Source organism: Hevea brasiliensis, chromosome 9, assembly GCF_030052815.1.
Source record: "Hevea brasiliensis isolate MT/VB/25A 57/8 chromosome 9, ASM3005281v1, whole genome shotgun sequence".
NCBI lineage: Eukaryota > Viridiplantae > Streptophyta > Magnoliopsida > Malpighiales > Euphorbiaceae > Hevea > Hevea brasiliensis.
The window spans coordinates 81,952,494-81,976,278 of record NC_079501.1 but is presented as its reverse complement, the minus strand read 5'-3'; the positions used below and the strand labels follow the sequence as shown (position 1 = coordinate 81,976,278).

The window sequence follows — 23,785 nt, the reverse complement described above, 5'->3', positions numbered from 1 at the left end:
CCATGTCTTCATTTGGTTTATGAGTTGTGGGATTCTATGATTGAAAAGGTGAAGAAGGTTATTTTTTATCATGAAGGAAAGCAAGCAGATGGGTTTTCTCCTTTCTATGATGTGGTTCATCGAATTCTTGTTGATCATTGGGCAAAAAACAACACTCCCCTTCATTGTTGGGCTCATTCATTAAATCCAAGGTAAATTTCTAAGTTACATACTCATCTTCTTGTTATAAAATTTTTTTATTTCTTGAATTTATTTTCTTGTTTTTGAAGGTTTTACAATGAAAAATGGCTTCAAGAGGGAAAAGGTAGAGTTCCTCCTTATATGGATGGAGAAGTATCAACTGAAAAAATTAAATGCTTTAGGAGGATTTTTTGTAATGAAGATGAGTGAATTAGAGCAAATGATGAATTTGCAAATTTTTTTTTTGAAAAGTGGGCCTTTTGCAAATCATGATTCTATTGGAAGTATGTATGCTACAAATCCTAGGAAGTAGTGGCCATGTTTTGGTTCTAATGCACCTTTACTTCAAAGGTTGGCTTTTAAAGTGCTTGGACAACCTACTTCCTCTTCTGGTCGTGAAAGAAATTGGAGTACTTACTCCTTTATTCATTCATATAGAATGAATAAATTAACTCCAAAACATGCAAATGACTTAGTTTTTATCTATAATAATTTTCATCTTCTGTCGAGAAACTCATCTCAATATTATGATGAGAAGACAAAATTATGAAATGTTGATAGTGATCAATTTGGGAGTATGGAAGATGTGAGAGTTCTTGAATTTACCAACCTTTCATTAGATGAACCAGAGTTAGAGTCTGTTTTTTTTTATGAAAATGCAACTACAAGCATGGAGTAGGAGAATAGTAAAATAGAGGAAATTTCATAAATTTTATTATCTTTTCTTTTTTAAACATTTGAATGTGTTGTTATAAATATGAAACTTCTAAATATGTATCTTTATGGTTGAATTTGAATGTTGATTTGAATTTTATTTATTGTTGAACATCTTTCATGATTTGGATATATATATATATATATATATATATATATACTCCTATATTTTTTATATTTATACGTTTTCGTTTCTTATATTTTTTAAAATGTCATTTTTCCATATTTGTTTCTATGTTTCCTTATGTCCGCGTTTCCGTTTCCGTGCTACGTAGGTCTATAGTGAGCCACTTTAGTGCTGCAGAGATTCTTCCTTCAAGTCATGAGGAATCACTGCCACAAGACACCGATTTCTATAATGTCGTTAAGTTCGAATTTTAAATCCCATCCCTCTGTCCTCATTTGTATAAATCTCTCAGCAGCAGCTCTCCAATTTACATTTCTCTCCAGCAAAGTTAATTAGTTAAATACTATATGTAAATTTAGTTAGTATATCTTTAATTAATATAACTCAATAAATAAGTAATAAATTTAGATTAACATATTTAGATCAATATATTTAATACTTTAATATAAAAATATATAATATAATGAAATTAATTTTATTTTATAAAATTAATAATTTAAATTTAAATAATTTGACATGTTTGTTTAGAAACTATGTTTTATTATTCTTTTTATATATTTAAACTATATATGTTTTATAACTTAATGTATTTAAATTAATATATTTTTAAAGTAATATACTTTGTCAATAAATATACTGATATTATTAATATATTTAAGATAATTTATTAAAAATTTAATATAAATCCAAATGTTATTTTTTGACAATTAACATAATTAGTATATTAATAAATTAATATAACTGTTTAGGTAATATTGGTAAGTTAATATATTTTGTAAATTAATATAATGATTATAATAATATATTTAAAACAATTTCATTAAAATTTAATAGAAGCCAAGGTGCTATATTTTGAAAATTAATATCAATAATATATTTTTACATTAATAAAACATATTTTGTAAATTAATATAAGGCTAAATGATAAAAAAAAATTAAAAATTTTATGTCAATTATCAAATTTAATCAAACCTTCTAATTTTATCACTTTAATCATGAACTTTTCATATTGTTTTCAATTTTAACAATAAATTTAATTAAAAACAATTAAATTAAATTTATCAATTGGCAAATTATTCAAATCTTTTCATGTATATTTTGTTCAATAATTTTAATATTTTCATTAGTTTTACTTAACAAACTTTTTATTGATTACAAAAAATATAATAAATAAATAATATATCTAATATTGTCATCTTAATGTAATTTTTTTTCTTGATCTCTTTCTATTATACTTTTAATTCATATCTTTCTTATTATTTTATTTCAAATTTAAGGCCTAACAAATAAAAAAATTCAAATATTTAAACATAAAATATTAGTAAGTAATATAACCAAAATAAATCTAATTATTTCTGAAATAATGATTTTATTTGATTTATTTGATAATAATTGCTAAAATGTTTTAAAAAAATTAAAATTATTGACTAATATTAATAATGTTGGTAAATATTTGAATTATTTTTATCAATTAAGTCATCTAATTAGGCTAATTACTAAAATTTAAACTATTATGAAAGTTTGAGATTAAATTGATAAAATTAAAAGGTTTTGCTAAAATTGAAAAACTTATAAAGATTTAATTTTTTTTAATCATTTAGCCTTAATATAATGATTATAATAATATATTTAAATTAATTTTTTTTTCAATACTTGGATGAAATAATATATTTAATATATTACAAAAAATATATAATCAATAGTACTTTGGATCATTGCTACGGTATGTAATTTAATATATTTACTGTAATATCAAAGAGTGTATAATTTAGTATAAATTAATTAAATGCAAAAAAATTAACAACAATAAAAAGAATAAAACTAAAAAAAATTAATCTACAAGAAAATAAATTAATTTATAATTTATATATTAATCTCAATGCAAGAACAGTTAATTTAGTGATGCAAATGACCTTCGGCACCGCATGTAGGATGTCTCTGCTCCTTTGTCCTTCAAGTTCTATATTGGCGCAAATCCACTCCATTATTGCTACTGTCATCAACTTGGATTGTATCTGTTAATGTCATCGTAACTTTTAGATCTGTGGACGTGATTTCAGTCCTGATGCATCCCCGATCTAACTTGGTGATGCTATAGTGAGCTTCTAGGTTCCAATCCAATTGCCATGTAGATTTGAAAAACAAAAAAAGTGAGGCAGTGGCCTTGTGGCCCGCCACTCCGATGCCTATTACAGAAATATAATAATAAGAGAATGAGAGAAATAATTTTGTATTGATTTAAGAAGGTGAATATGTGTATCTATTTCTTAGGTCTTCTTTGATATTTATAGGCTTTAGGGAAGGTTATCGTTGCCTTAATTACGGAGACAATATTAGAATAAGCCATGATTACTTTCTAAAAATCTGGCTGTATCCTTTTTAATGCTTCTTTTGTTCATTATAGGTTTTGCTGAGTTTGTTGGTCGAGCAATGATGTTGCTATCTTCATTACTGTCCGGTCTAGTCATAGACCGAACTTTCTTTTGTTCGGCTTGAGAATACTCAATTTAGATGTTTTTGATTTTGACTTTCTAAATGAGTATTGACATTTGAACTGTCACGTTCAATATTTTATTCTAAGCGCTAACTATTTGATTTTGTTTTTATTCCCCTTTTAGTCGCTATGAATCTTTAGGTTCATGTTCGACTATTTGTCTTATTGCCTTGTTCAGAGTGTCCTGTCGGAATGCATACATAGTGATCCGTGAATAGCTATTGGGCATAATTTTCATGTCATCTCTTCGATATAAACAACTATCATAACTTTTCTTGAAATGATAAAAGTCTTTTTAGCTTTCGATAGGGCATTTTGAATTTTAAAAATTTCTTCATTAAATGCCTTGGATCTTCTATAAAAAGTGACTTCCACTTTCTTCTTTTATTTTCACTTTTCACTACTTTACTTTGGTTTGTTTTTTTCTCTTACTAATTTTTGACAGACTTTCTCCGGTAGACAATTTTTAGAGGTAATCTTTATGTTCTTTTTCTCTTTTTCTTTAACTTTCTTTCGAAATGAGTGAGGGGAGAGGATCTAACGCAACTTCGCCATCTCTGATGGTCGTTTATAGCTAGGACTCAAATATACGATCGCTTTTTTCTGAATCCGGTGGCCAGGGTTGTGGGAATGAAGGGGTTGTTGAATCTGGCATCCCTCCAGGCCCTTTTATTGCTAGGGCTATTGGATCCTCAAATACAGGTGGAGTTACTAGTGCTCAAGGAGCGAGGATTTGGTACTAGTACGTTTGGTCCTAACATCCCTGTTAGTGTCACTGAGACTGAATCAACCCTGAGCAGTTGATATCTTTTTTGAATCGACAAGACCTATGGTGTTGATAAGGATCGGTTTTGTATTTCACTCAGTGGTCAGAGGGGGCAAGCAGATAGCACTTATCTTTGCCCGATTCAAGTGGCCTTGTATGAAGAATGACTAAAGTATGGTTTAAGGCTTCTTCTCGACTTTTTGGGTATTGAAGTTCTCAAGTATTATCAACTCTCAGCCATACATCCTAATTCTGAGACGCTTTTGTCTGGTTTTCGGGCACTATGCTAAAGGAAGAAAGTTCACACATATGCCCATATCTTTGCTACATTCTTCCAACTAAATACAAGAGACACTGAGGAGTACTAGCACTTTCATGCCTAGAAGGGTATGGGCCTCTTTGCTAACCTCCTGTCCTTCTTAAAGAAGTGGAAGCACAAGTTTTTCTTTGTAGAAGAGACGACGGGCGAGTAATGGGGTGGTATCTAAACAAGTTGGAATTGTCTAACTGATAAAAGAGCGAGGAAGCTGAGACTTTTGTTCGAGGAGAAAGCCATTGTAAGAGAGTTAAAAACAATTGCTTCTTCGAAAAAAATTTCGATTGAACAAATAATAGAAGTTGAGAATAAATGGTGGGACATTGTCTATGTGTTGAGGAACCCCAACCTAGCCGAGCTCTACAACAATCTTCCTTTAGAGGGTACATACTTTGACTTCATGTTTCAATATTTTTTACTTATTAAGACTATTTTACTTTTGCAGAGATTACTAGCCGAGCTAAAAACATTGAGCAACTAATCTGAAAGCAAAAGAAAACTGGGCTAGCTCCTCCTACCGACGATGCCACTCCGCCAACACCAAAAATGACCAACACCCCTGACCTCTCCAATTTCTGAAGAACAACAAAAGGACATTCTAGAGCCACGAGTCGAGCGTGAGATCCCTGCTACTAAAATAGTTCCTCCTCTTCTTCCTTCTCAATGATAGCTTTAGCAGATAGTCGAGAAGTTATTATCTAACGAGTCAATTATTGATAACTTGAAGCTTGCGAACTAGTTCGCTGAGTAGTATGCACTGCCACTCAACCATTCTCGGCTAGAGGGTGAGCATGACGATGACCTAGCCCCGTGCTCAGTGTCCCTCCAAATGGAGCAGCTGGCCTGCACTTAGATCCAGAGGGAAAGGAACCGAACATTGTATGGGTGCGTCGGGACATGGGAGACCAAGCTAACATTATTGGCAGAGGCCATGGCTACTTCAGAAAAGAGGGCACAAGACCTCAAGGTTGAGCTTCAACACTTGAAGGAAAAATTTGCTACCCTCGAGGATGATCTTTATGCTGATTGTGTAAGTTGTGCTGAACATGAAGATGGCCATTGAAGTCGAGCTGAGCAAGAAAGTGGAGACCTTACTGCCACCGATGATTAGATTACTAAGATATATGTCAAAACACAAATTGTTGCTGAGCTCTAGAAGTGTTACCCAAGGAATGACTTCTCTTGGGTAGAAGATCTGGGTGATGGCAAGGGGGGAGGCTGAAAATGTTATAAGCCCCTCTACCCAGTGATATTGGTATAAATCTTTTTATTCAATGAAATGAAATGAATGCTTCTTTTTCTTTCTATGCTTTATGGAACTTGTGAAGTATTGTAACTTGGAATGAAGTCCTAATATGAGCAATCAAGAACCTGTTAGTAATAAGTGCTCGGACTCGCAGGCCAAGTAAATATGTAATCGACTTATAATGATTAAAACTCAACCTCACAATTTGAGTATCCAATATAATCTAACAAACTTAATTAATTTACATAAGTGATAAGCACTCAATCGCTACTAAAGGAAAACTTTAATAATTACTTGTCATTTTTATACCAATAAACATTAAAAGTTATAAAAGCTCGAGTAAATTTTACCCAGAACATTGATCTTGTGTGACTCATATGAGCCGTGATGTAATGAAATTTTACCCAATATAGATTGTGATGAAGTTGACTGATCATGATCAAAATGTAAATGGTAAAAATTTATGGAGAAGATTGTTCAATTTTTTGATAAAAGACAAACTGTTCATAAACTTTCTCTCACTCGTCTGATTCATTTGATCATAACATAGGTGGCTTTGTTTTTGTAAGAATTCTTAGTAATCCAGCTATCAAGGCAGCTTTTCCATAAAATTTTCTTGCTCGTGGTTGGTATGAGCTAAAGGTTCTTCATTTCTTTTAGCCTGGTGGACTTTCGCCTAGGATGAAGTACCCTTAGATTATTTAGCATGCTGGATTATCATCGTAAATGGGCTAAGCACTCCTAGATTATTTAGCCTAGTGAACTCTCATCATGGGTGGGCTAAGCAGTTTGGCCTGGCAAACTATTACTATGAACGGGCTAAGCACCACTAGATTATTTAGCCTGGTGGACTATCGTTGTGGAGGGGCTAAACACCCTTACAGTCAGAGATACTGAAAAATTCTTCTTTGTTGATAATATTTGTGAAGATTACAGATATTCCATGCTCGAGGCAATATTCTTTCATTTATCATGGCTAGTTTGTAAGAACTTGGGCAGATAACCTTGAAAATGACAAAAGGTCCAACCCAGTTACATCCTATTTTCCCAACTTTGGCAACTCCGGCTGTGACATCATCTCTTTTAAGAACTAAGTCTCTAACCATGAATGCTTGACCTTTTCGTTGTACATGTTGCTCATCTTCTGCTTCTATTGTGCCATCTAAACAAAAGCTACCTCCTTTAGCTTTTTTGTTGAATCAAGATTGAAACATAGGTTTGCCTCTTATGAAGCCTCCTCGGGGTGTTCTGTTCGGATTGATGGAATGTTGATTCCTGTGGGGATTACTGCTTTTGATCCATAAGCAAGTGAAAATATAGTTTCTCCTGTGGCTATCTTTAGTGTAGTTCAATAAGCCCACAGGACACTCGGTAAATGGGTGGGCCAGGCTCCTTTAGCTTTACCTAACCACCTCTTCAATCCATGGAGGATTGTTTATTTTGTTACTTTAGTCATTCTATTCGAATGTGGGTGGTAAGTTGAGGCAAAACAAAGGTCGATCCCCCATTCTGTACAAAGCTCTCTAAATTTATTACTGACGAATTAAGTATTGTTTTCTGTTATGATGACTTTGGCAATTTTGAACCTACAAAAGATATTTTCTCTAACAAAAGTGATTACTCAGTCAGTTGTTATATATTGTGATGCTTCAACTTTTAGCCACTTGATGAAGTGATCAATGGCAACTATAGTGTATTTATGGGATCTAACGCCATTGGAAAGGTTTGAGAATATCTATGCCCCATTGATAGAAAGGCTATGGGTTGCCAATCCCTAAAAGCTTTTCTACTGGGAGACGAGGAATATTACTATGCTTCTGGCATTTTCGACATTTCTAAACCAAGTCTTTGGCATCATGTACTACAGTGGACCAGAAAAAGTCATTGTCTAAATGCTTTCTTGGCAATCGTTCTTGCCCCTTCGTCGCTACCACACAGCCCTTTGTGAATCTCAAGTAAGACTAATAAGCCATCCTCTCTGCTGACACATTTGAACCAGGGTCAACCATTGAGTATATTATACCTGTCTAAGCTTTGTCTTATCTTCTTAGCATCAAGTTAATCTTCCGAAAGTGTACCCTGATCGAGGTAGTAGAAGATTGGTGTCATCCATGTTTCTCTGATATCAAACAATAATGTTTTTTCTTCATCCACAGTTGGTGTTGTTATCTCCTTTAAAGGGATGGGTTGTGAGAAGTGTTATTCGCCTGTTGCTGCTATTTTTGCTAGAGTATTTGCTTCTTAGTTCTCCTCTCTCTGTATTTGGAGAATGTTTACATCTCCACCATTTACTCGGATTTGTGCTAACATGCTTTGGATTCGTAGCTCATATCTACCTAAGTTTTGGCCTTTTGCTTGGTAGTTTCCTTGCAATTGACTAACGACTAGTTGTAAGTCACATTAAATGTTGACCTTTTGGGCCTTACCTCTTTGACAATTCATAATGCCATGTGAATGGCTTCGTATTTGGCTATTTTGTTTATTACTCGAAATGTTAACTTTGCTACGTATTTTAACTTTGCTTTGTGTGATCCTTTGAGGATAGCCCTAATCCAAACGAACTAGATGCTTCGTCTGCCCATACATTCCATTGCTCCTTAGGTTTTTCCTCAGTCTCAAGTAATGGCATCAGCTCAGCCATAAAATCTGCAAGTACCTGTGCCTTGAGTGTTATCCTTGGCACATATCTAATGTCATATGCTTCGAAGATGATGGACCATTTTGCTAATTGTCCAGATGCATCTAGTCTATTTAGGATTTTTTGCAAAGGGTAATTTGTTCAGGCTTCAATGGTGTGGGCTTCAAAGTATGGCTTCTATTTAGTTGCTGCTGATAGGATCGTATAGGCAAGCTTTTCCAAGACTGGATAGTCGAGTTTGGACCCTTTTAACACTTGGCTAGTGTAGCATACTAGCCTTTGTTCACCTTTTACTTCCCTAACGAGGACTAAGCTGACGGTTTCTCTTGTCACTGTAAGATAAAGAAATAATACCTTGCTCAATTTTGGCGAGTCAAGTAACAATGATGATGATAAAAATTGTTTCAAATGTTCAAAGGCTACCTAGCATTCTTCTACCCATTTGAAATTGCTTCTTGCTTTTAACACTCAGAAGAAAGGCAAGCATTTTTTAGCTTAACAACTCATGAATCTTCCAAGGGTAGGGATTCATCCGTTGAGTCATTGTACTTCCTTTATATTGTTCAGTGGTTACATACCCAAGATTACTTGAATTTTTTCCTGGATTTGTCATGAAACTGAGAAACTTACCTACTTTCACTCTGAAGGTGCATTTATTTGGATTCAGCTTTATCCCTATTTTTTCTAGCACATTAAATACTTCTACTATGTCTCTGGCATGGTCCTCTAGCCTTTTAGATTTGATGATCATGTCATCAACATATACTTCAACAATCCTGCCTTTTGATCCTTGAACATTTGGGCCACCAACCTTTGATAACTCGCCCCAACATTTTTGAGGCCGAACGGCATGGCCTTGTAATAAAAGACTTTAAAATCTATCATAAAAGCAATCTTCTCCTCATCTTTTAGATCCATCCTTATCTTGTGGTATCCTGAAATAGTGTCAACTAAAGATACCACTGCATGTTCGGCTGTTGCATCTACTAGTTTGTCAATGTTCAATAATGGATAGTGATCCTTTGGACACTCTTTGTTGAGGTCTGTGTATTCAATGCACATCCACCATTTTCTATTTGCTTTTAACTAAGACGATGTTGGCTACCCTGGTTGGGTATTTAACTTTCTAGATCAAACTTGCATCTAATAATTTCTTAACTACATTTTCAATAACCTATTGATGCTCAAGTGGAAATCATCTTTTCCTTTGTTGAACCAGTTTTACTTTTGGCTTAATACTCAACTTGTGGGTAATTATTACTAGGTCTTTTCACTTATATCTTCTGCTTTCCATGCAAATGTTGCCATTCTATCTTTTAATGTCTAAATCACTGTTTCCCTGTTTGGTCCACTAAGTGCAGTGCCAAGGAAAACTTTTTTTCCTTCTTTTAATTCCTCCTCGGTCACCTGGTTTACCGGCTTGGGTGAGATTTGACTTTCTGGCTTCTTCAATAACTCAATTGATAAGGTTACTTTAGTAACCACTTTTGTTGACTTCTTGTAGCACTCTTGCTATTCCTATTGCTATTCCTCTGAGAGCGAGTAGTTTCATACACAACCATTGCAAGCCAATTACTATGCCATTACCATTTAAGAATGGTCGGCTGAGTATAATGTTATATGATAAGGGAATGTCAACCACCGTAGAATCTGTGTAGATCTCTTGTTTGTATCCTTTATCATCTAAGACCACTGCCAAGTTAATGGTTTCGAGCACGGGGATTATTTTGTCGCCGAGGCTGACCAATGGGCATATAACTTTTGCTAGGTTCTCTAACTTCTTTTTTTAGGAGGTTCACCGAGCTTCCTATGTCGACCAACACCCATCGTATTGTGTACCTGTTCATCTACAAAGACATAACCAAAGAGTCAATATGTGGTTGTTTTACTTTATGGTCGTTAGGACCGAAAGTGATGATCTCCTTGCTTCGTTCATTTTTATCAACTGAGAAGATTGTTCAGCCACTATTACTGCTTGCCTTGGCTAGCCTCTTATTGCCCATTTTCCCTATGTTTAGTCCACTTGCGATTATGTTGATCACCCTGATAGGACTTTCATCTTTTTCTGTAGTGGTGCTGTCCTTACTTCTAGGGGTAGATGCTCTTCTTTCTCCATCCATCCTCTCCCTTGAAATCTTTAGAGCTGACCATCTCTAATTAACTGCTTGATCTCATTTTTAAGTTGCCTACATTCATTAGTGGTCTGGCCATAGTCTTTTTAAAACTGGCAAAACTTACTCTTGTTTTTTTTTCCCTAAAGTGTCCGAATTGAGCCTTTTTGACCATTTTACTTATTCGTTGTTCTTTTGTATCCACATGTCTTACCTTCGATCTTACCTCATTTAAAGGCATATAATTGTGGAACCTTTCGCTGCTACACTTAGTATTTTTGTTTGAGCTAGATGCCCTCTGATCCGAGCCATAATTTTTCCTGTTCTGCTTCCTATCATTGTTCTGCATGGATTTTCTTTCCTTTCTTAAAGCTTGTGGTTCGTCAACCAACCAGATGTACTTCTAAGCCCTTTCCATTAGCTAGTAGTAGTCCAATGCTGGACTTTTAATTAATGAATCGAAAAACTTTACATTCCTCGTCCCCTTCTTTAGAGCCTCACATGCAGTCTCATGATTTAAGTTTTCGACTTGTATTGCTTTGGCATTAAACCGAATGATATATTCCCTCAGAGTTTCACCCTTCTGCCATTTTTTTTTTAGAGGCTTGAAGATAGCTTTTTCGGTGGGATGCAAGAGATGAATTTGTTTTTGAACTCGATAGTGAGCAAATGAAAATTTTGGATTGAACTGGGCCTAAGGCGCTGGTACCATTTTTAAGCCATCTCGGTTAGCGTCATTGGAAATACCTAGCATAGGTGGTAGCATTCACATTTTGAAGCATCATTATTGTTTGGAAGTTAGCCACATGGCTTTTTAGGCCTATTTTTCAAGCATACTTGTCCAAGACAAGCAGTTTAAATTTAGATGGGAATTGTTCAGCCCAGATTTGCTCAAACAGTGGATACTTATCCCTAATCCTGAAGTTTTCTTCTTCTACCTATTTCTGGTACCTTTGCACTACTTTCACCAATCCCCAATTTACTTTTGGGCATGGTGATTCATCAGAGTGTTCCTCTTTCTAGTCCATTGTGGTTTGTTTGGTCTTTTTCCCCGAATTATTTATCAATCGAGCAATCTCATGTCCAATTTCTTTAATTTGTGTTGGATCTGCTTCTCCAAAAGGTATCCTTAGGATAAGTCCTAATCCTGGGGCTTGTGTCCCTTCTAAGGCACTAGTTCTTGGGATCAACTGCTTGAGGAAGGTAATTTCCATCTCCATTTCCTTGATACGCTAGTAGGCCTGCTCCAGCGTTATTCCTTAGAATGGGCTTTATTAATTTGGCATGATAGTGTTATGTGATAGAATCTAACCACTAGATGGAATGGTGGTTATGGTCAGGTTCTGGGTAATTACCACCATTGGCAGATCTCTTCCTAGTGTAAGTGTGATTAAGATGATATTTTTACTTGGAGTCCTCAGATCTGCAGCCATTAAGATAGCAAAAACCACAAAAAATGAAAAATGATTAGGACTAGAGATCAAAACTCATTGTTAGCACAAAAAATGTGAAAATGAAGAAAAAAAGATTTCGGATGTGGGTTATCAGCTGATGATATGAGTCTTCTACAGATGGCACCACTGATGTTGCCGTGAGCTTCTAGATTCCAATCCAATTGCCATGTAAATATGAAAAAAAAAAAAGTTGGTGGCCTTGTGGCTAGCTACTCTGATGCCCAAGTTAGAAATAGAATAACAAAAGATTGAGAGAAATAATTTTGCATTGATTTAGGATAGTGAGTATGCGCACCTGCTTCTTGGGTCTTTGATATTTATAGGCTCTTAGAGAAAATAGTTGTTGCCTTAATTATGGAGACAATATTGGCTCTGACAAGCCATGATTGCCTCCTAAAAATTCAGCTATATCCTTGTTTGATGCTTCTTTTGTTCAGTATAGGTTTTACTCAAGTTATTAGTCGAGCAATAATGCTACTGTCTTCATTAATACCAGGTCTGGTCATAGACCGAACTATCTTTTGTTCAGCTCATGACTATTCAGTTTAGATGAATGAGAAGTCTCTCACTCAGTTTTGACCTTTCGAATAGGTGTTGACACTTTGACTACCACGTTGTATATTTTTCCCAAGCGCTGACCATTTGACTTTGTTTTGGGTGGGTATTATCACTTGGTAGAACAAAATCATCATGCATCGCGAATCCATGATCCAAAGGGATTAATTCAATACGGAGTTTTAGGGACTAAAAAGAAACTCAGACATATCCCCAAACAATGGATTAATTCTTGAATTCAAGGGAATATCTATGAAATGCCTGGCAAATGGTTGAAACATTGCATCTTTAGGTGTCATGGAGTGTAGAGTGTCTAAAAAGCGCGGTAAGGGGTCCTCGTGTGAGTTTTTTTTAGAAAACTATATTAAAAGCAATTTATACAAATTAAATCGGAAGATATAGACCAAAAATCATTATAAATAGATAAATAAAATTAATAATTATTATTTTTAATTCAATTAAATATCTCAACAATACTGTTCGGTCTTTTAATTTATAAACAATGAATTTTAATTAATTATTAATTTACAAACAAATAAATTTAATTAAATAAAAAATACTATACAATTATTATAAAAATAATTCTTTTTTAACCAAAAATAATTTATTATTATTTTTAATTCAATTAATATCTCGATAATAATATTCGACTTCTTTTTTTTCCCAAAAGGTTTAGTTTTAGGTTTGGCCAAATATATAATTTCACCTCTGAATTTTACTAAAAAATGCCTTGTGGCCTCCAAACTTTAAAACTTTCCATTACACACTTAAACTCTATGAAATTGAAATTATGATTTCGGTTTTCTTTTTTAGTAATATAGTTAATTTTTAAAAATTTAACAACCCATTCAAGAATCAGTTGTTAATCGATATTAGAAAAAATATTAAATTTATGATTAGCAACTAATTTTAAATTAGTTACTATAAGCAATCGATTTAAAATCAATTACTAAATTAAAAAATTATTTTAATTGGCTCCAAAATTTAGCAACCTATTTGCAATTGGTTACAAAAATCGATTGTTTTTAGCAATAGATTTGCAAACGGTTGCTAAAATTGGTTTGCGAATCTGTCACTAATTTGGAACTTTTTTTTAAAAGGCTCTAAATTTGCAACTGATTTCTTATTGATTGCTATTAATAACTGATTTTTGCAATCGACTTAAACCAATTGCTAATGACAATTAATTTTTACAACTAATTACAAATCGGTTACTAAATTTTCTCCCAAAAATTCTTGCCTTTTTTTTTTGTTTGCAAATGATTTGCGAATCAATTGCTAACAATAACCAATTAATTGATTGCAAAATTTCCCCCAAAAAATGTTCACCAAAATTTTTTTTATTTGCAACTAATTTACGAATCGATTGCTAACAGCAATCGATTTTTACAGTCGATTAACATCGGTTGCTATTAACAACGGATTTTGTAACTGATTGTGAATTGGTTACAAACCCCCCCAAAAAAAAATTCTCATCTTTCTTTTTAACTTACAACTAATTGCGGATTGATAGTAAAATTTTCTCCCCAAAAATTTTTTTTCCAATTTTTAAAAGAAATTAGCAATTAACAATTGGTTGTTAAAAATCAGTTACTAATTCGCTTATATAAATCACCACTCTTTTTTTTTTCTCACTACTTATTTTTTTCTCTACTTCTTTTTTCTCTCATTTTCCTTATCATCTTTTTCATTCTCACATATTTTATTCATCATCTTTTCCTTTTTCATCTATTTTCTTCATTATTTTTTTTCTTATCTATTTTCTTCTTTATCATCTTTTTTCTCTCATATATTTTTTTTCATAATTTTTTTCTTTCACTATATTTTCTTTTTCTTTCTCGTTTATTTTTTTCTTTATCATCTTTGTCTTTCTCACCTATTTTCTTCATCATTTTTTTCTTCTTCCCTCTCCTCTCTACCTCACCGCATCCTTTCCCTTCGCCGACGTTGTCCACCACCTCCACCAGCAGTAGAAGGTGGAGAAGAAAACACAACTTGCTTTTTATCTTTCTCTTATACGTATTTTATTTATTTTTTTGTTAATTTAAATAGATTTTTTAGGGTTATAAATGTAAAGCAGCTTATGTTTTAGAATAAGAGTAAATTGTGCAATAACATTTAATTAAAAATAATTTAAGTTCTGAATAAATTAAAAATATTATTAATTTGTTATTTTATTGTTAAGATGTTACCCATGCAGGTTTATAGGACTCACTCTAATGAGATGAGTTCAGATATTTTTTAAATAGATAATAAATAAAATTTTAAAATGCTTAAAAATTATATTGAAGTTGATAATTACGACTAAAATAAATTTAGTAGGTAAAATTTCCTTTTTTTTAGAACGTAGCAGCTATCTCCAATCGTTTTAACAAAAGTTAAAATTCCCTCATTTTCTGTTCTTCCTCTTTCCCAACTCGCGAATATCTTTCTTCTTCTTCCTCTTTCTCATCTCCTAAGCCTCTTAAAAATTTCCTCAACCTATTTCTCTCTAAAAAGCTTTTTCTTAGACTCTAGCTTGGATGGCGACTCCCGTCTCTCCAATAAAATCGCTTTGGTCCATTTTCCAATCCAAGCCAAACCCTCCCAAAGCCTTCCTCTCTCTTCCAGGCTCATTTCATAGACTACGCCATTATGATAGTGCCAGTGTGAGCTTCTAGACCAATCCATAGAGGGAAGAAAGTTGTAATTGCAAATTGCTGTGGTTTGTTCTTTTAGCATTGGGAGGAAGACAGGAAGAGTAAAAATCACAGAGGGAGAAGATGATATACCAAAAGTGGAGTCTCCTAAAGGGCCCAGTGGTCATTGCCAACTTACTTTTCATTAAGAATGTAAACTTTTCTTTTCTTTTCCTTCGATTTTGAAACCCTAGATGTTCTATTTGAGTTTTGTTGTTTGATTTTTTGGGTGAATCGAAGAATTCATTTTTACTGAGATTTCTTTTGAAATTTCTCTGGTGGAATGATTTGCATTGGGTTTTTATTCATCATAAGATTTGATTATGGGAGACATCTTTCTTGATAAACCTTATGGCTGTTGGATCGTGCCTCTGTTTATAATCGTAAAAATTGAATTTGTTTTATGCAGTTTGTGAATAAATTTGAATGATTGTTATTGTGCCTTGTTCAAGTTGAGTTCGAAAGTAATCAATGTTGGATTTGATATTTGGAACCACTAAAAGCTGAAATTATACTCAATTGAGCATACTATAAAATTATATTAGATGTTTATATGTACTGGGGAGAGGGTTTTATTGTTAGACCAAGGAAAAATGGGGGAAGTGGGGGAAATACAACAATTTGACTAGGTGTTAAGGTGTTCTGTACTTCAATGGAAATAGTTTGTAAAAATTAGTAATGTTCTATCAATTTTATTTTAAGATCAGTTTTTTAGCCCCTTACAATAAGAATCCTATGGATTTTGAATATAACCTCACAAATTTGAAGAAGAAGAAGAAGAAGCAATCAGCAAAGGAGGAAAATGTTGGAGTTGCCATAGAGGATCAAAGTGATTAAAAGCGATACAATCTACAGCAGAGCTGTTGGTCTAGGAGGGATGGCAATCGGAGACCAGGAAGGAGGGCAAATTTTAATCTCATATTGTTTTCTGAGTTTTTCTTGTCAACGTAAATCATAGTTTTTCATTGTGATTTTGTTGTTAGGAGGCTGAACTTCCAGTGGTTGAGCCTACGCCAAAGGTGTTGCCAAACGATGAGGATCCAAGTTTGTTTAGCAGAAATAAAAGAATGTTAGGGCAACTTTTAGGTACTTTGGAGGTATGAATAAGTGAATTCTGTGATCTTATTTTTTATTTATTACTGACAACGTGTTTTTTATTTATGCATGAGAGAAGGAGAGATCTGGTTAGTTATTGAATATATAAATCATAGTTGTGTTGATGAAACCTTAAATAGTTTTCATTAACCCTATGGCAAAGCTCACTCTCTTTACCATTTTTCCTTATACTGAAATAGTCTTAGAGCACGCGTTGCTGCCAAAACAGAAGAAAAGAAGTTAGAATTGTTGTTTCTTCGATGAAGTGAGCTCCATAAAAACTTTGCATATTTATAAGGTATGTGGTTCTTCCATTTCATACTAAAGTCATTGACATTTAATCAACTGCATTAATATTTTTCTATAACTGATATTCTATTACAGTTTATTTTTAACTTTGGTCCAAAGTGTCCATATTTACAGATTTATAGAGACAAAGATAAGTTTCTATTCATATGCAGAGTAGCGTTAAAGGAACCCGCTGAGTGAATATTCCTTTTGCTTTGTAGGATTTTAGAAAGAATTACTTAGTAATTTCTGTCACTTCTGACACATTGTTAATTATTTCTGGGATGTGTTTTTCAGGACTTAGGGGCAAAAAAGAAAGGTGTGTTACTTTTCCATGTCTTTCTTTCTACCCCTGAACCTGTTTTCCAATTTTGAATGAAAAATATGAATTTTATAGAACCTACTACTCAATTTTATAGAGCTAGAATGAATATTGCAATTTTTAGTATTTTTTTTCTTTTTGAAATTTCATTTTAATAAAATTTTCTAATCCAAATGGCTTCAGTACTCTATTTCAGAATCAAGTTTCAATCTTATCCATGGCTACTGCTTCTTGAAAGTGGCAGGGTATTCCAAGAATTCTTTAGGGCTCACTTTATTAGTTTTAGTGACATAAAGGCCCTTATTTTGTTTTCTTTTACTGTGTATGCAATGCAAAATATTTTGCCATTTTCTTTTTCATGTCTTCAAAATACATAATGGAAAATCTATTTTCATCGAATTAAAACTGGGCAATTTGAATCTAGCATAAATATCCTAAAAATAATGTCCCTTTTCAGTCAAAAAAAAAAAAAGTAAAATTTAGATAATTTTACGAGAATCCATTTCAAAAACAATTATGGGGTTTAAGTGCATTGGCCGTAGAAAAACTAGAAAATCATACAAGATCCAATAGGCATCTCCAAATTCTAGAAAAAGGAAAAATGCAGTAGATTTGACCATAAAATCACAAATTTGAAAAGAAAGAAATACATATTCCAAAACATCAAACAAAAATATAAAGTAGAGTGGAAGAAGCTCTCAGTGTTTTGTCTGCTAACAACTATAATAATCAAGGATAAGGTACAAATTATGCTTATTAAAACTCACCCCATATTTCCTACATTCAAAGAATTTCTTTCATGGATTTCAACAGATTCATGAATACTTTAGAATGCTTCTTTCCCCACAATGGCAAACCGGAATGGCGAAATCCTTAAGGTCACCTTCCATTTGTGAATACAAAGCTGCCTTTTTTGCCCCCTTTGACTGCAATTGATCCATAGTAGATTAGAAACGAGCAGAAAAATAATAGATTAGATGGAGTGCTAGATGAAGCAACAAAATCCCCATCCCTAAATCCATTTGCATGTTTATTTAAATCCTCAGGAGAGGGAATTGTTCGTGGAGAGATGTTTTTACTGTTGGGCTTTTTAAAAAAAAAAAAAAAAAATTCATGTCAACATTTGTTTAATATCCCACTCTCTCATTTGCTCATTTGGGTCACCCTTTTTCCTGACTGGGATCATAAGGTTATCTTAATTTCGGTTTCATAGTATTTTGTATTTAAATGTGTAATGAGACATTTTAAAAATTCAAGATGCCACGATACTTTTTTGGTAAAATTTAGAAATTAAATTATGTATTTGGCCTTGGAATTTTGTTAATCGAAATTCATTATATTTTACATTTTAACTATTTTAAACTATATTTAATTAATTTTTAAATATTATTTTGTATATAGTAATGAGTGTGTTTAATAATGAGAATATTATTTTGATAGATTTGTTAGGAGGGTATATAGAGGGGAGTGTCGTTTTATAGATTTATATGGTATTTGTTTGGGAGACATGTTGAAGACAATGCCGATAATTAAACATTGGTAACATGCAAATCCACTTACACATGCCAAGCAGAAGGCAGAGGGCATGCCACACTATACTGATAATCAAACTGTTGGTAATAAGTTTGTACACACCACTGGTTTTAGAATTGGCATACAATACCGATTACCTGACTATCAGTTTCTTGGTGGTTTTTGCCATCCTGGCTATTTTCCGCTGATTTGAGAATTATTTTCCCATACACATAGAAAAGTTAATTTTTTTTTCTTAATTTTCACACTTTTTGGCAAAATGCTCGAGCAAAGAATTCCAAAATTGAAATAATTAGTTTCTACCACTCTATACATGTTAAAAACACTCTAAAAACTAGGAAACAAACAATCTTGGCTCTGATATCAATTAATAAAAATTAAATTTCCATGATTCTAAACCATATTCATGCATTTACACTCTAATCCAACATTTGTTTCACTAATCACAATATAATCACAAAAATATATGGAAAATATTATAAAGGCCACAATCTAAATGTACCTTCTCTTCCCTTTTTCTATTCTTTTATATTTTTGCACTTAGCAAAAATTGTTTGTAAATTTTCCTTATGTTTAAAGTTGCTTTTTTTTTTTTTTATTATGCAACCTTTGATTAGGGAAGAAAGTTTTACATATGGATATTTTATGAGACTTGGATAAAAGCCACATTTTGGTTAAAGTGAGTGTGTCTTGCATGAGACATGTGATTGCCATGCATGTTCTCCTCCAATTTATTTTTTTGTTATTTTATTTTATTATTTTGACCAAAGTCAATGAATATAAAGTATTTGGGTTGACCCACGTAGATGTCCAAATTCCTTCGTTGTCTATTGAGAAGCTTGTTAAATTTGAAAAGAGTGTTGAATAAATTATGTATTAATTCATTTTAGTACAAATTTACATAAGTAATTAAGTTGCTTTATACAGTAAAATGATTAACCAATTTAACGTTATAACTCAACCAATTATATATTGGCCCTTTTACTTAATGTGAGATTCCCAGCAAAGCTGCATCGGACGTCATATTCATTCAAGGATTATTTCTAGCATATTGATGAATGGTAGAACCAATCTTATTCTACATATTTTATTTTACTTCCCCTTTTTTTTTTTAAAACTTAATTGAAAATGGCATTTTTAACGTTGAGGTATGGTGACTCGTTTTAGGTTTGATGATATTCATATATGGCCGCAATGACAAGCAATGTCATTGAGGTTAAACAAGTGGTCTCCATTAGAACTTGTGTCACGACCCAACCCATGGGCCGGACCGGCACTAGGACCTGGGCCAGCCTAAAGCCCCCGAGGCTCGTAGTAAGCCTAACTATTGACTTAACCCAACTCTAAGGCCCATTTGGGCCCAATTTCAAAAAATCAACCGGACAGAGTCCGGCCATAAAGTGGACATTTCAACGGGGAGTTTTTGACTCACCCGACCTGTAAACAAAATATAACATCAATTGGGGAGCTCAGCTCACCCTCCACATACTCATCATCATAAAAATAAATGGGAGCTCAGCTCCCTCATCCAATCCATCAATCATACATAGAATATTTTTACAGGTTCACATAACAATTATATTACAGACCCGAATCGTTTAAATATTTCTAACACATACAGAAAATCTAGGAGTAAATAAAATTACACAAATATTGAATAACAACCTACGAAGAAGAAAAGCAGGTTAACCACAATAAAATCCTCCTGTAGCCTGAAAAAATATTGAACAGGAGTGAGCGTTCGACTCAGAGAGTAAAATATCAATTTTAACCATAATCTCTATAACTATCTAGAACTAGTGCACCCTGTAGAGTGAAATGCAGCATCAGCAATAAATTCACATCATAACATCAAAAAGGTAATTTGGAGCACTCACGCACCCAGCAATATCAATCATATATATATGGGAGCTGATCCCCTATACAGCTCTCTTTATTCCAACTGTGCCAGCGAAGAACTCAGCTCGGACTTCCACTTAATAACCAAATCGGGGTCCCAGCGAAGAACTCAAGCCGTGTCTACCCCGAAGGACCGGGTCCCAGCAAAGATCTCAAGCCGTGTCTACCCGTCCTATCCATAGTCCATACCACATCACACGCACGCCAACGCATGCACACTGTTCCAAATTACCACAACAACATACATGGCACTTTCACAGTTATGAATGCAACATAAATCGTGCCTAAAGTTTATCTACATAGATATATGCATATAAGTGATGCATGGGCATGCTTGAACATATAATAATAGTGAAATTACAATTAAAATTAATATTTTATTCATAGACTTGACAACGGTCACTGTGGCGGCTGGGCGGAGGAAGAAGGCTGTCCCGGCTCACCTGACAATTACATTACAATTATTTAATTCAAATGACTCAATACAATCAAGAAAAGATCAAATACGTCCTAAGTCGTGCCGAAAATCCGGAAGAGTATCCCCTATACCTAGGACCTACCCAACCTGCAAAATGGCTCAAAACACACTTCTATATTCACAATCCATATATCCACAACTCAATCACATCACACAGCCCCTCCTGGGCCCATCAAATCAGTCATCCATCACAATATGTAAAATTTCAATTTAGTCCTTATAATTGATCATTTTTGCAAAAACTACCCAAAAAAGCTCTAAAAATTCTAAAACTTTGCCCCGTGGTCCTTAGCAATATTACTAGGCTATTGCAAAAAGAATCATAATTTTCTGAGCTACCACGAATATTTTATGAATTTTTAATCCTATTTAAGCACTAGAAAATTACGAAAAAGCAAGGTTCGGGTTTACCTTTGCCGATTCCGACTTCGGAAACGCGCTCGGGAAGTTTAACAATGGGGGGTAGCCAAAACCTCGGTCCAATTCGGAGACTTTTCCGGTAACGGGTCTGTCTGGTCGAAAATTCACAGACCCGGTCAACTGTCGAATTTCCGCGAATTGAGGATACCTACACGAAGCCCACAACACGGGGGTTAGTACATAAATTTTTCAGAATTTTCTAAGCTCATTTAATGCTCGAAAAGACACTGCGAAGTTTCATGGGACCCACCGAAAAATGATGTCGGAAAAATTTGAAATTTATGTCGCCGCGAAGCTCTCGACGAGTGGAGCGCTCTGGTACTCTCGGTTTTCTCGTGAGATTCACGGTTTACGAGAAATCTAGCCCAAAAGTCAAAATAGGCTAAAACTTCCCGGGCAAAAATTGGACAAACCGCTCGATGGATTTCGGTGTTTTTGGTGTCTATGGAAAGCTCTCGACGAGTAGATGATTTTATACACAAGACCCGGTTCAATTGGTGGCCGGATCAGCCGGATTTTGGCCGGGAAGCCAAAGAGTCGAGCGCACGCTGCGCGTTGTTTCTGGGGCCGTTTTCCGGCGTTCCAGGCAGCGGCCGGCCGTGGGGGAGGGCTGAGGCGGCGCGCCGGCGAGGTGGGAAGGCAGGGGAGGTGGCGGCGCGGCAAGGGGAGGAGGGAGGAGAGAGAAAAGAGAGAGAGAAGGGGAGGAGGTCGGGACGCGCGGAAGAAAAGAGAAGAAGAAAAAGGAGCCGGTCCGATTCGACCTGTCCGATCCGGTCCTGTTCGATTCGGCCTGTTCGATTCGAAATACAAAATTTTGAATTTTTACTCTGCCTCGGGACCGAAAACGAGGTCCAAAATTTTTGAAAAATTTCCAGAAAACTCAGAAAAATACGTAGACTCCAAATATATTTTTAGTTTTGCCACGTGGTCTTTAAATTAATTTTTAAAAATCATCAAAGTTTATATTTTCGGAAAATCGAACCCGATTTTTAAAATCTGAAAAATCTCAAAAAAATTCCTAAAATTTAAATAAAATTAAAATACCAAAAATGCTCATAAAATAATAAAATTTAAAATTTTGGGGTGTTACATTCTTTCCCCCTTACAGAAAATTCATCCTCGAATTTTACACAAGGCAGAATAAAGTACATGATTATACATTGAACAGATAAGGGTACTTGCTACGCATGTCCCGTTCTGACTCCCAGGTGCACTCTTCCACTGACTGGTTCCTCCACAAGACCTTAACCATAGGGATCCGTTTTGATCTTAGCTGTCTCACTTGGTAGTCCACTATGGCTACAGGTTGCTCCTCAAATGTCAAATTCTCCTTTAGCTCTATTACATCTGGTTGTAGTACATGAGAAGGATCTGGAATGTATTTTTTGAGCATGGAGATGTGAAATACGGGATGAACGTGAGAAAGGTTGGGTGGTAGCTCCAACCGGTAGGCAACTGCTCCAACTCTATCCGTAACCTCAAAAGGTCCGATATACCGAGGTGCCAACTTGCCCTTCTTTCCAAATCTCATGACTCCCTTCATTGGAGAAACCTTCAGGAATGCATAGTCGCCTACTGCAAACTCCACATCCCTTCGTCTGGGGTCTGCATAACTCTTCTGCCTACTGAAAGCTGTTTTTAATCGTTTCCTGATTAAAGGAACTACCTCTGAAGTGTATTGCACTAGGTCTACATCATGCACCTTCGCTTCTCCCATTTCCGTCCAACACAGAGGAGACCTACACTTTCTTCCATATAGTGCCTCATAGGGTGCCATCCTATCTTTGGAATGGTAACTGTTGTTGTAGGCAAACTCCACCAAAGCTAGCTGATCATCCCATTGACCTCCAAAATCCAAAACACTCATGCGAAGCATGTCTTCCAATGTTTGGATTGTCCTTTTGGACTGTCCGTGCATACGAGGTGGAAGGCCGTACTGAAGTTCAACTGTGTGCCAAGTGCCTCCTGCAACTTTCTCCAAAACCGAGAAGTGAACTGGGGCCCTCTGTCAGATATTATGGAAGCTGGAACTCCATGCAATCTGACTATTTCTCGAATGTAGAGTCGGGCATACTGTGCCACCGAATACGTAGTCTTCACAGGCAAAAATTGAGCTGATTCGGTTAGATGGTCCACAATTACCCATATCGAATCATATCCTCGCGTGGTACGAGGCAACCCAGTCACAAAATCCATAGTGATCATTTCCCACTTTCATTTTGGGATAGGGAGCTCTTGTAGCTTCCCTGACGTCTCTGGTGTTCAAACTTCACCTTATGACAAGTCAAGCACTTGGACACAAAGTCTGCTATGTCTCTCTTCATGCCATTCCACTAGTAGCTATCTTTCACATCATGGTACATCTTGGTGGAACCTGGGTGGATACTGTACAGTGTATAGTGTGCCTCTTGCATGATTTCATTTCTGAGATTGTCCACATTGGGCACACATATCCTTGAACCTTGCACTAG

The 23,785-nt window shown here is 34.7% G+C and overlaps 1 long non-coding RNA gene across 1 annotated transcript; it reads left to right on the top strand.

Moving 5' to 3' along the window:
• The first annotated feature begins 14,964 nt into the window (after window positions 1-14,964).
• Window positions 14,965-17,110, top strand: LOC110650391 (uncharacterized). The gene is made up of 2 exons (XR_009151398.1): window positions 14,965-16,376; window positions 16,575-17,110. It is a non-coding gene; the product is annotated as an uncharacterized LOC110650391 (long non-coding RNA).
• Window positions 17,111-23,785: the final 6,675 nt, after the last annotated feature.